General features: G+C 42.4%; 1 non-coding gene across 1 annotated transcript; it reads right to left on the bottom strand.

Annotated features, from left to right (window-relative positions):
- Positions 1–11498: 11498 nt before the first annotated feature.
- Positions 11499–11600, bottom strand: LOC116668767. The gene has a single exon (XR_004326006.1). It is a non-coding gene; the product is annotated as a U6 spliceosomal RNA (small nuclear RNA).
- Positions 11601–12675: the final 1075 nt, after the last annotated feature.

The following is a 12675-nucleotide window of genomic DNA, read 5'->3' as shown; positions in this document are numbered from 1 at the left end:
CCTGGTGGCAGAGATAGTTGAAAGTTCAATGGGACTCTTGCTGTGTCCAATAGCAGGCCTGTGCCCCTTAAAGACCCAGAACCCGTTAACTTTCAGAGCTTAGAGATTCAGGGATGAGAAGCAGAACTTTACCATGTGGTATTAAGTGGGGCCAGTCCTGCTCACACCCCTTGGTTTCTGGGTCCATATTTTATCCTAGTGGGGACAAAGCACTGGTCGCTGGTTTAGTACGTATACCGTGTTCTGCAGGACAGACTCCACCATGGGGGGTATTACACCCTAATTGTCTGCTCAGCTGTTCCTCCAGCAGATCATTCCATCCCTCTGTTAGGCCAGCAGCTTCTGGGTGATATGATGATGGGTGAGTCGAGTGCCTGTACTACATCCCTGCTGTAACGGGGGGCTGCTCATGTTAGTTTTGTGGCTGCAGTGTTATGAGGGCTGTGAGAATGTGGATCAGACGCTCTGAGCCTTTAGAAAGCAGTGCTGGCTGAGACTCTGTGAGCAAGAAAGGCAAGTTCACATTAGAATATTGTCAGTTCTGTCAAGAGGAATCGCCCCCCATGGACGGGGTGCCACATAGTTATTCTCCCACTCAGGTGCTGGTTGGTCTCCTTAAAGGAAGGTGCCATCTCAGGGCCCAGTATTGGTTTGTTTTGCTGGCAGGATTTCATTCATTCATTCATGCATTCATTCATTCGGTAGCCAGGTCAGCTTTGGCAAGAGGAAGGCCTATTGTTGGGCCCGTGCACGGCCTCCATCCCTGCCCGATGGTTACTCCAGTCGTGTGACTACTGGGGCAGCACGATGAACACATAAATATTTTTAGATTTCCTCATTTTAATTGTCAAATACAGCATTTATAAATGTAACCGAGAGCATCAAAAGCTCTTGGGGGCCCATAATTTTTAAGAGTGTAAGGAGGTCTTGAGCCCAAAACGCTTGAGAAGTGCTGTCCTCGGCCAGTCCCCGTGTGTCTGGTTGGTCAGCGCTTCTGGGCGGTGGGCCTGCCCTTACCCAAGGGCTGGGGGCAGGGCATGGTGAGCCCCCGAGACTCTGTGGCCGGTGAATGAGGGACAAGTGGCTCCCCAAAGGGAAATCTAGGAGCCATTGTCAGCAGAAGGGGAGGAGCATACTGTGCTCCAAACCAAGCAAAAAACCCACAAAATGAAACAGTGGGTGTCTACCACATTAAGGATCTCAGTTTCATTGCTTTTGAACCCTCGGGGCCTGGTACAATGTAAAGCAATTTTGTTCAATGACTGAGGGAAGGAAGGAAGGAAGGAAGGAAGGAAGGAAGGAAGGAAGGAAGGAAGGAAGGAAGGGTGATTAAGTAAATAAATGAATGAACAAAGGTTGGGGAATGACCCAGATAACCTCTGAGGTCTTTCTAACCCTGTGGTTTTATATCCCACCCATGGAGTAACATTCTCAGGCCTGCATTTGTGCGTGTGTTATGTTCAGCAAGGTAGGAGGATGGTGACCATAACTTGGAGGTGGCACTCTTGGAGCCCCCACAGCCAAAGGGGCACTGAGAAGATAAGACCAGGGGTAACCTGGAACCTAAAACAGGTGGGAAGGTGGGTCAGCAGCAGCTTGTCCACTGCCTGCCTCCTCCCCTGCCCCATCAAAGCACAGGCAAAACAATCAGAAAGCTGAAATGCTGGTGGAAAGAAGTTAGGCAGCCCATTGCAGCCCTGAAGAGGAGGCTCAGGAGTTCATAGGTAAAAGACAGGGTTGAATATGATACTTCAAGATGACATGACCGTCTTTGGACCATGCCAGGATGACATGGACAGTGAGCTACAGTCATGCATTTAGGAGCAAGTGCTGTTTGGGAGTGAGTGGTCCGTACACCTGAATATGAGACACATGTTTAGGGATGTCTTTACAGAGACTCAGAGAAGAGTGCAGCTCATAGAGCCCTGCAGGACTGGGTGCGAGTCAAACAGCTATGGAGGGGAGGGGGGTGGCAACAGGAACGCTTTTAACAAATAATTGCAAGGTGGTGTCCAGAGCTAGGAGATGCTGAAGTGAGTCAGATCATTACACTGGCTAAGGAGGTTTAGTTGAGAGCACTGATCATATCCAGGCTCCAAGCTGGGTGCTCCCTACCTCACTGCACTGCTGTTGGAACTCTAACAAAGTCTGCCCCATGTGGGTGCAGATTTCTCTGCCTTCTTAGAAGGGCCAGTGACTTTTCGGCTTCCGAATGCCTAAAATTGAAGTGTGTGAGATTGGGAATTGCCAGCAAATTTACTGAAGCCAGGCAAAGCGTTTTGAAATTTTAGTAGGGACTTCTCACCCAATAGAGATGGGCGGCTCGTCTTACTTATTGGGATGGTTCATGCTACAGCCGAACCCAAGAGGAGGAGGAGCAGAGGTCTGGCGCGGTGGGGGGATGGGGGGCTGCACTCTGACGGAACATGGTATCTGCATCCTGTGTGGCCTCACAGTCTGGGGAGCACTGGAGCTTGATAACCGGGATGTGCATTGAGAGGAAGGTGAGATTTCTCACCTTGACCTGTCCTCAAGGAACAAGACTTGAAGAATTGTCCTATGTCAGAACCTAAGGAGATATTGAAACTGAGTCTGTACTTAGCAGGATACAGGAACTTTATGTCTTCTGATCCCATGCTTTGGATTTTTATTATTTGTATGGATCTGATGGCCACACTTACATGGGTAGGGAAAGTTTTAAGTAAAATATAAAGAATAAAACAAGTCATGAATAAGTCTACCTTTCAAAGATTGATGCTGATGCCATTTTAGCAGTGCATACATTTTTTCTCTGTGCATCTGTGTACATTTAAAAAATAAAATGGTAACTGCATTTCAAATAAGCAAACAAACTAACAAAAAGGATGACGAGGAAATATATACGAAAGCACACGTTCATAAAGTGAAAGCTCTCTGGGAGACCAGTACCTCCCTTGGAAGGATAACTATCTGGAGGACAAGGTCTTTGAAATGGAATTTAGATTTTCAGATGCAGGAGTATCCTATATTCTCATGTTATCTGTCAACAAAACAAAACAAAACCAAACAACAAAAAAGACTTTCTTTTTGGAATGGTGGATGGACGATTTTCTGTAGGTGGATGTGCATATGTACATTTTTAAAGGTAATAAAAATTCACAATCAGTAGCACAGATGTGTTACCTCTCATGTTCAGGGTTGGGAAGTTAGAGGACAATTGAATAGAATTACATGAAACAGGCTGGTGGCAGTGAGTGGCACAGTGCCTAGACATGGCAGACAGTGAATGAGTGAAAAGATAAAATGGAGGCTCAAAGGAAAACACTTGTTAGAAATGCTCAGATTGAATAAACATTGTGTGGAGAGAAAAATGAGTTAAGAAGTCTAAATCGGGGCGTTGTTGGAAGTGAGGAAATGAGTGAGCGAGAGGGGTAACGGAGGCAACAATGGATCCAGCCAGTGGCCCCCTCGTGCCTGTGATTTTACACGTGGTCCATCTTCTTTAATGCTTGTCATCGTTAACAGCGACAATATAGTTAATAACAACACCTGCGGGAAGCAGAAGGACTGCTAGTCCCGGTCCCCTGCTGGGTGATGCCCTACTGTATTTGTGGGCGTTTCAGGTAACCCACAAACACTTGTTCTGCCGTTAAAATCTGGTTGAGGGAGTGCAGACAGGTAAGAGGAAATTAAAATTTAAGGCAGTATGTGGAAGATGCCAAGTGAGAAGTCCAGGTGATGACTGCTAAGAGGTTCACAGTGGGAAGAGACCTCTGTGGGCAGCGCAGCTCAGGGCAGGGATCTGAATGCACAAACTCCCAGATGTAGCGCGACCTTATTCAGAAAGCCATTGTAAGGAAGACAGATTTGGCTGCAGATTAAAGTGTGAATGACAGAGGAAAGACTTGAGGCAGGGAGATGAGTCAGGAGATGATGACAAAATGCCAGACGGAAGGCACAGGGGGCTTGTCTTCTAGGGTGACATAGGGTTGGAAAGAAAGAAACAAATGGAAGAATCCACACAACCTGGTGGCTGATTGGAAGTGGAGAGCCAGAGAGGAGGTGTAATGAAAGGTGAATTCGAGCCTGGGAATCAGAGAGAATCATGTTCTTGGCAGAATAGATGTTGATTTTGAAAATAAAGCAATGAGCCTGAGATGTGGCAAATTCCAGGTGACAAGAGGTATTCCAGGAGAAGTGTCTGGCAGGTGTTTGGTAGTGGATTATGGTGACAGTTCAGAGCTGAGTGCTGACCTGGGGGTCATGGGCATAGTTCTTTGTAATTGAAAATTCAGAGTGAATGTTCTCCCAGAGGGAGGAGGTTTCGAGAGAAAGATGATTGAAGAGAACACAGGAGGAGTGTGCCCACAGCAAGTCTACAAAAGAAAGCAGGAGCAGCACTGGATATGAACATAGAAGGTGCTCTAATCAGTGAGGCAGAGACTCAGGACAGCGTGGTACAGAGAGCCAAGGTAGGAGAGAGTTTCAAGGAGGAATGGGTGGGAGATGCTGTGAATTGTTACAAAGAGATCCTAGAGAATCAGGACAAAATACTTCATAACTTTCTGGTTACAAACAAAGCTTTTGCTATATTTCTTCATTACTGTTTTTTTAAATGGACTTTCATTTCTTAGAGCAGTTTTAGCTCAAAGCAAACAAGCACAGAATACTGAGAGTTCCCGTAAGCCCCCTGCCCCCACACATGCACAGCCTCCCCCACTATCAGCATCCCTGCCAGAGTGGTGTATCTGTTACAATTGATGAAGCTACGTTGACACATCATTATGATCCAAAGTCCATAGTTTAATTAGGGTTCACTCTCGGTGTTGTGCACTGTATCATTTTCACAAACATATAATGATATGTATCCATTATTATAATATCATGCAGAATAGTTACATTGTCCTAAAAATCCTCTGTATTCTACCCATTCATCCCTCCCTCTCCCCTTACTCCTTAGCAACCACTGTCTTTTTACTGTCTCCAGAATTTTACCTCTTCCAGAATGTCATGCAGTTGGAATTATAAGGCATATACCTTTTTCAGATTGGCTTTTTCAATTAGTAATATTCATTTAAGGTTCCTCCATGTCTTTTCTTCACTCCATGCCTCATTTCTTTTTAGCTCTAAATGACATTCCCTTTGTCTGATGTACCACAATTTATTTATCCATTTACCTACTGAAGGACATCTTGGTTGCTTCCAAGTTTTGACAATTATGAGTAAAGATCTGACAGATCTAAGAAGAGTTGTTGATTTTCAGTTAGTTCAGCTTTTCACTTGTTAGGGTGAAGCAACATGTCAAGCTCCTTACATGTCGCACCGAAGATCAGAAGCACACGATTCTCTTCATTACTTTTTAACCCTTAGAGAATGTCAATGAATAGTGCTCAGTCTGCAGCCAGCAGAAGTGACAACAAAGAAGTATTTAAGGTTACAGCTTTGAGAGAGTGGGGCACACAGGAATCAGTAGGTTCTGGTGGGGGGCGGCGGCAGAGGGTACCGTGGATCCTCTGCCCGTTTATCTCCCTGTCAGAAGCCCTAGGGGGAAGGCACAACAGAAAGTAAGGAAGGGTGGAAAAAAGACAAACAAAGATCTTATGAAATTCTGACAACAACAAATAGTTGTTTACCAGATGGCCTGTGAACAGTGAACTAGGACTAATGAGAGAAACATTTTTTTCTTCACCAGCACTTTTTTCTTCATTATAGCAGAACGGGTTACATAGGAACATTTAGAACTTATTTCTCTGATATTGTAAACCTTGGATAATATCTACTAGTGCTCAAAGTGAGGCATTATACTTTTATAATTTAAGTCTATGGTATTTGTATGTTGCAAATATGGATAACACAGACTTTTGACATATTTTCATGCATAAGCAATACTTTAAGCTTCCAGTATATGTAATAATCATCATTCTTGATGAAAATAAAGAAATAGCATCAATGGAGTGGTTTTTATCAAATGGGAGCCAGAATCCCCTGGAAGAGGGATCAAAGGATTTGTCCTGCAGAGCTGGGAAGAGCTGTGTGGAGCAGCTTCTCCCCTAAACCCATCTCAGTGCCATCCTCCGTGTCTGATCCTCCTTCCACTGTGTTCAGCACCCTCACTTGCCTTTTACTGCAGCTGGTCTTTTGGTTCATTCATCCAGGTAGCTTGGGACAAGAGAGAACGATGGTGAGAAAGACGAATGTGGGGCTTTGAGCAGTAAAGCTAGCCATTCCTTCTGTGTTCTTTTATCGTGTTTTGTAATCTTATGTACGATTCTAATTAGCTGTATCTCCCTATCTCGTTGGGGAGTGAGGCTCAGGAGCACAGAGTTCTAATTTACCTTCTCATCTTCTTCAGGGCTCAGCACATGTCTGTTATCTATCGGGTGCTCCATAGCGTTTGGTGGAATTGAATTGACATGAAATACATTGAACTTAATTACGCTGAAAGTAAATGGCTGCCAAGGCCTGCAGTAGTGCCACATGACAGGTAAGGGCCCAGGCTTTCCAGTTAGCCCCGTGAAACGTCCGGAATTTCCATACTGGATGGGCTTAGGAGTGGCTGGCTCTTTGGGAGAGAAGAGGACAAGGGGATTTGTGCTAAAGCTGCGTTAGCATAGAAATCACCTTGCTTGGACTAGATCAGGTAGCCTGCTTAAGCCACTTTTCAGTACCACCTTCGCTATAGACACACATGGGTTAAAGTAATTTCCCCAAACCTCAGTTCCCACATGTGGAAAGTGGGAATAATAATAGTAATAGTAATAATAACAACCCCAGCAGGCTGTTGTGACAATTGCTGAGAACATGTGTGTCACGTCTTTAACATTCCGTAAGCACGCAAAAAAAAGCTGTCTTTATTATTACTGTAATACCTTCACTTGGTTGTATTCCTCACACATTAGAATGTTAGAGCTAGAAGGGAGCTCGGAAACAGCAAAGACAGAGCCTTTGGAGTCCACAGAACCCACCGTGGGTCCCGTCTCTACTGTCTCCTAGGAGGGTGACCTTGGGCAGGTCACTCACCCAGTAAAACCTCCTTATGTGAGAATCACCTGGACTTGTTAAAATTCAGATTCCAAGGCCCCTCCCCAAATATTCTGATTAAGTAGTTTAATGGTGCGGCCCAGGGATCTGCATTTTACAAGTTTCCAGGTGATTCTGGTCCACGAAGCCCGTGGACCATAGTTTGTGAAACGTTGACTTAATCTCTTGGAGTCTCAGGCCGTTTCCTCCCACAATGAGGCAGTGCTACCTGCTCTGTGGTTTGTGTATGGAAGCATCTGGCTGTGAATCTGGTTTATCGAAGGTGTTCAGAAACGGCTCCCTTCCCTCCAGATATTGTCTGTTCAGCTATTTCGTCCATCCATGTGCATCCACTGCCAGAGACAAGACCAAAATCTCTGGAAGGTGCTAGAAGTCGACAGAAATCAGCTAATAAATTAAGGTGATTAGAGTCTGGGAAACACACAACGTAGTTTGAAGAATGTACGCTGGTAATAGAACGGATTCCCATTCCCTCCCCACAAGTCAACCATGTATGGAAATCAGAAATTCCACCCTGATGAGCATGTGCTCAGATGCCAGAAACCATGGAGCGGCAAGCAGGGCCGGCACCATCACCATCGGCAGCAAGCAGTTTCCAAACGAGTTTTGGAAATTTGATTACTTGCCGGCCTCTGATTCATTAATGTAATATTAGAAGAAAACTAACAGGGGATGATGACCTCAGAGGACATTTGGGGAGAAGGCCAAGTCCATGCTGAACTGAGTCAGCTACAGAGAAAATGAAACCAGTTTGCCCAGGAGCACAGGAGCTTTTAAGGTTCTGTTTGCTGTGTGTACATTCCATGGTCTTAGCTGCAGATGGCTCCTGCTGTTGCTATAGAATGGCAACTTTGAAGCCCTGGTGTCTATAATAAGACACATGAGCTCACTTGTTAATGCTTTTCCTTCCTGTTTTACTTTTCAGTATGTTAAGCTGCTATTTAACTTAGAATTGTCACAATCTGTGGCTTTATATAATGATATAACTTCTTTCCTGTATAATTGGTTAAGACTTTGTGATACTTCTGATTGGAGGGGGATTAAAAACTATGGAGAAACATAAAGCCGTATTTATATAAATGCAAAAAAAAAATCATTTCCATCAACTCTCCCCAAAATGAGTTGAGATAAAACCATTAAGACTTTACTTTTTTTTTTTTCATGCAGAGAATATACTTTAAACTGATTCCCCTTTCCCCTCCTTTTCATCCGTTGTTTATGGACATAGGATAGATAGCAGCTGGGGAGGAGATGAGAAAAATCTACTAAAAACTGGTTCTGTTTAACAGTTTAAATTCAAATTTGCTTTTTAAGAGAAGGCTCTTGTAATGTTTTATTCAGGTTTAGCCATGGCAACATCATTAGAATTGTAGCCTGCCTCACAGATAGAATTTTTATAATTATAAATTGCTAAATAAAGCTTTGAAACAGAATCTGATTTGTCTATGGGGAGGGTTTTTTTTTTCCATTTATTCATACATTTGCTCATTCATTCAACAAACATTGGCTGCTGCCATCTGTGCTAGACAGGGAAAGAGGGAGTTCAGAGAATTGTGCCCTCAAGGAATACCGATCTTTTGACCCAGCTTCCATGGAGTCCTCTATGTGCTCCATCCCAGCATGTTGGATATTTGATTGAAACTACTGATTCAGCAAATACCTGTTGAGTGTTCCCTTTTTGTTGAGTGAGGGGCTACATGGTCCCTGCCTACCCATGGGGCTCTTGTGGGGATTAAGTGGGTTAATGCAGGTCAAGTGCTTGGCTCTACACTTGGGGCTTAGACGGTGTTTAATAGATGCCAGAGGAATGAAGTCAGTCAACTTAATGCCCAGTGGGAAACTGTTTTTGGGAAGAGACTGGTAGACCCTATGGTAGTGGGCTTCAGTAGGATGAGATGATAGAGAAGGATAGGCTTTTACCATCTTTTGGTAGCAATAATTCTGCACATCTCCTGCAGTCATGCTTTCCGACCTGCTGGTTTACTTACTTTTGCTTAGGCTTCTCTCTTTGGTTTCAGCCACTTTGTGATTCCTCCTTCCCTTCCTCCTTCTCTCCCAAGTTTCCCTCATATTCACATCTTCATTCTGTCATAAAATCCCAGCAATATTACTCCACTAAATTTATTCAAGGTAATATAAGAGCAGCCATTAGGGGACCGGCTGCCCAGGAAGACCCATAGGAACACTGAGTCACTGGTCTGTAGGAGTTAGGGCCAGGGGCTAGGCTCAGCGCCTATAGGTTGGGCTGACCTGAGGATGGGAGGTCATGGTGTTCCTATTATAGCTGAAAGCATCCATGTACCTTCGACTCTTGAACAACATGGTTTGAAACACATAGGTCCACTTACAAGCAGATATTTTTCAGTGGTAAATACTCTAGTACCACATGGTCCATGGATGCAGAGGGACCATGGATATGGAGATGGAGGGCCAACTATAAACTATACCCAGATTAACTCCTACATTGTCGAGGGCCAACTGTGCATTCATACCTATTGCTATAGGCACCTACATATAGATCTTACTCAGGGGACTTTTGATATTCTGAACTATGGAACAAAAATGGTGATTCCTCTGTTGAGAAACACTGAAACTAGGATCAGTGACTGGAATATTTGAAATAAAAGAATGAGGGGTTGTTGATTCTTGGTGGCGGGTGGGGTGGGGAAAACATCTTGAAGAGTTCAGCTGTTATTTCCTTAGCACTCATTTAGATATTGTAATTATACAAGATTGTAGTCAAGGAAAATATATGTCTTCTGCACTTTAAGAAAAATTTTAACGAAGAAAGGACTTTGCTTTTTTGCCTCCCAAAGAGTCAGTCCCTAAACATATCTTTTACCTTCCATGGAGGTAGTGTCTCTCCTACCAGTCTGCAAATTCCATGGGGACAGGACCATATTTACTATTGGTCACCATAAATCCCCAGAGCCTGGTACAGTATCTGGTACCCCAAAGTGCTCAATCCATATCTATTGATGTAAAATAATCAGGTGTGTGAAGTCATTTTGAAAGACTGCATTCTATAGCTCAAATAATCTGAACAGGATTCTTGACCAAGTGACAAACTAGAAAACCTAAGAGATCATAGATAGCAAACCAGAACACGGTGTTAAGGAATAGTTCCACTAATGGAATTTTAAACCGTTGATATGAGTTCCAATAACATATTCTGTTTTTAAGCAATAATTGTTTGAGGAACTCAGAATTGACAGGATGACACTCTTACTTCTACAGGGAAGTTCATGCTGAAGGCCCAAGCCTGACTGTTACTGTGATGATCTAAACATTCATTGTGTTAGTGGGTTCAATCTTCAGACTCGGGGAGGAGTGATTTGTAAGGAAGACATGAAGGAAAAAAAAAATCAAACCAAACAAACCCTGACTTCATCTTTTTAGCATCAGCAAAAAATGACCAAACCCAAGCCATCTGTGTCATTTGGATTCCCTGCATATATGGAACCCAAATAGGTGAATTCAGCAGAGCTGGTTTACTGACAGAGTAGAATGACTGTCCAGTCTGCATAATTAGTGGCAGTTGGTTTGAAATCAGATCAAAATATGCATGAAGGGCAAATAAGTTGACTCAGTGGCTCACCTAAGATATAGTCACATTCTAGGGATGAGAAAGAAATTAAGTTAAGCCAAGAAGAAATCAGGATATGGAAGAAAAAGAAAACCGATACAGATGGAAAATAAAATCTCAGTATTGTATCTGTCAGTGAATTCTTGGCTTACTTTGATAAACTATTGATAAGAGCTGACAAGCATTTTGTTCTATTTGATGGATTTTCTTCCTTGTTCACGATAGCATCTTTCATGATACTATGTTATTAAACAGGGTTCCAAACCTTAACTAACCAATAGTTGCCTCCTGTGTTAAGGATAATGACTTCATATAGCAGGAAAGTTTGTTTTAGGGAACTGACAGAGTGTGTCTGCAAATAGGCAGCTGAATTGGACCCAAGATTTGGTTCTCAAATTTACTGTGGCTCATTAGAATAGTTTCTGGAGCAGAGGGACAATTATTTCTTGGATCTTGGTGCCTGCAGTTGTATAAACAGGCCGCAGAGGAACGGAATGACTAAATGTTTACGTTGCATCTTTTTAACCGGGCATGTATGCACGTGGCTGTTATCACCGGTGCCAGGGAATCCAAACACAAGAAAATTATTTCTAATTATTGCCAACGTCCTTAATGGAACTATTTGTAAAAACAAAACAAAACTATGTGAGGTAGTTTTGTTATATATATTTTTTTATGGTCGTATAGTCCTTTACAATGTTGTATCAATTTCTGGTGTACAGCATAATAGTTCAATCATACATATATGTACATATATTCGTTTTCGTATTCTTTTCCATTGTAGGTTGCTACAAGATACTGAATATAGTTCCCTGTGCTACGTAGTATAAGCTGTTGTTTATCTATTTCATGCATAGTAGTTAGTATCTGCAAATCTCAAACTCCCAAGTTAAAAAATATGGAATACTTCATGAATTTACATGTTGTCCTTGAGCAGGGGCCATGCTAATCTCTGTATCATTCTAATTTTAGTATATGTGCTGCCAAAGTGAGCGGTATTACATTGTTTTGACTCTTTGTTTCAGTGTGAATCTCTAGCAGTATCCTTTTTTTTTTTTTTTTAACTAATTACTGTTGAAATGCATAGTACTCACAGACAGAAGTAAATGTGTTTAAGGGCACCTTATGCTAACAGGTGCAACTCTGGACTGTCAAACCTGGGTCCAGAATCTTGACTGAAACAGTTATGAAGGCTAAGCTCGTCCCAATCTCTTCCTCTTATGAAACTGGGAGGGTCTTGCTTCACGTGCAATTTTATGAGGACAACAATAGAAATAGTTGAGGATGACTAAAATCATACTATATATTAGAATGAAAAACTATACACAGTTCACTTTATCTATAACTCAAGTATAATCATATGAAATGGAATCCCTCAATGGGAGGATTTACAGAGCTCAATTTATAATTTTAAAAAACGTCAGAGGTAAATCTGCCAGCAATTCCTCTGTATGGGCAGGAATGGGAGTCACTTTGGAGAATATGTATATTTTTAATTGTGGTAAAATATACACAACATTTTAATTTAACTTTAAAAAGTTACCATTTTAATTGTCTTTATGTGTATAGTTAGTGACATTAAGAACATTTGCAATGTTGTACAATTATCAGCATTATCAATTTACAGAACTTTTTCGTCATACCAAAGTGAAACTTTACCCGTTAAACAATAACTTCCCATCCCCTCTCCTCCAGGCCTGCACAACCACCATTCTACTTTCTGTCTTTACGAGTTTGCCTACTCTAGGGATCTCATATAAGTGCAGTCATACAATATTTTTCCTTTCGAGTCTGGCTTATTTCACTTAGGGTAATGTTTTCAAGGTTCATCCACGTTGTTGTGTATGTCAGAATGTCCTTCCTTTTTAAGGCTGAATGATCCATTGTGTGTCTATACTACGCTTTGTTTCTCCATTCATCAGTTGATGGACACTTGAGTAGTTTCTACCTTTTGTCTATTGCGAATAATGCTGCTATGAACATGGGTTTACAAATATTTCTCTAAGACACTGCTTTCAACTCTTTTGGGTGTATGCCACAAAATGAAATTACTGGATCATATGATAGTT

Source organism: Camelus ferus, chromosome 14, assembly GCF_009834535.1.
Source record: "Camelus ferus isolate YT-003-E chromosome 14, BCGSAC_Cfer_1.0, whole genome shotgun sequence".
NCBI lineage: Eukaryota > Metazoa > Chordata > Mammalia > Artiodactyla > Camelidae > Camelus > Camelus ferus.
Note: the sequence above shows the minus strand (reverse complement) of the source record. Positions and strands in the feature narration are given on the sequence as shown.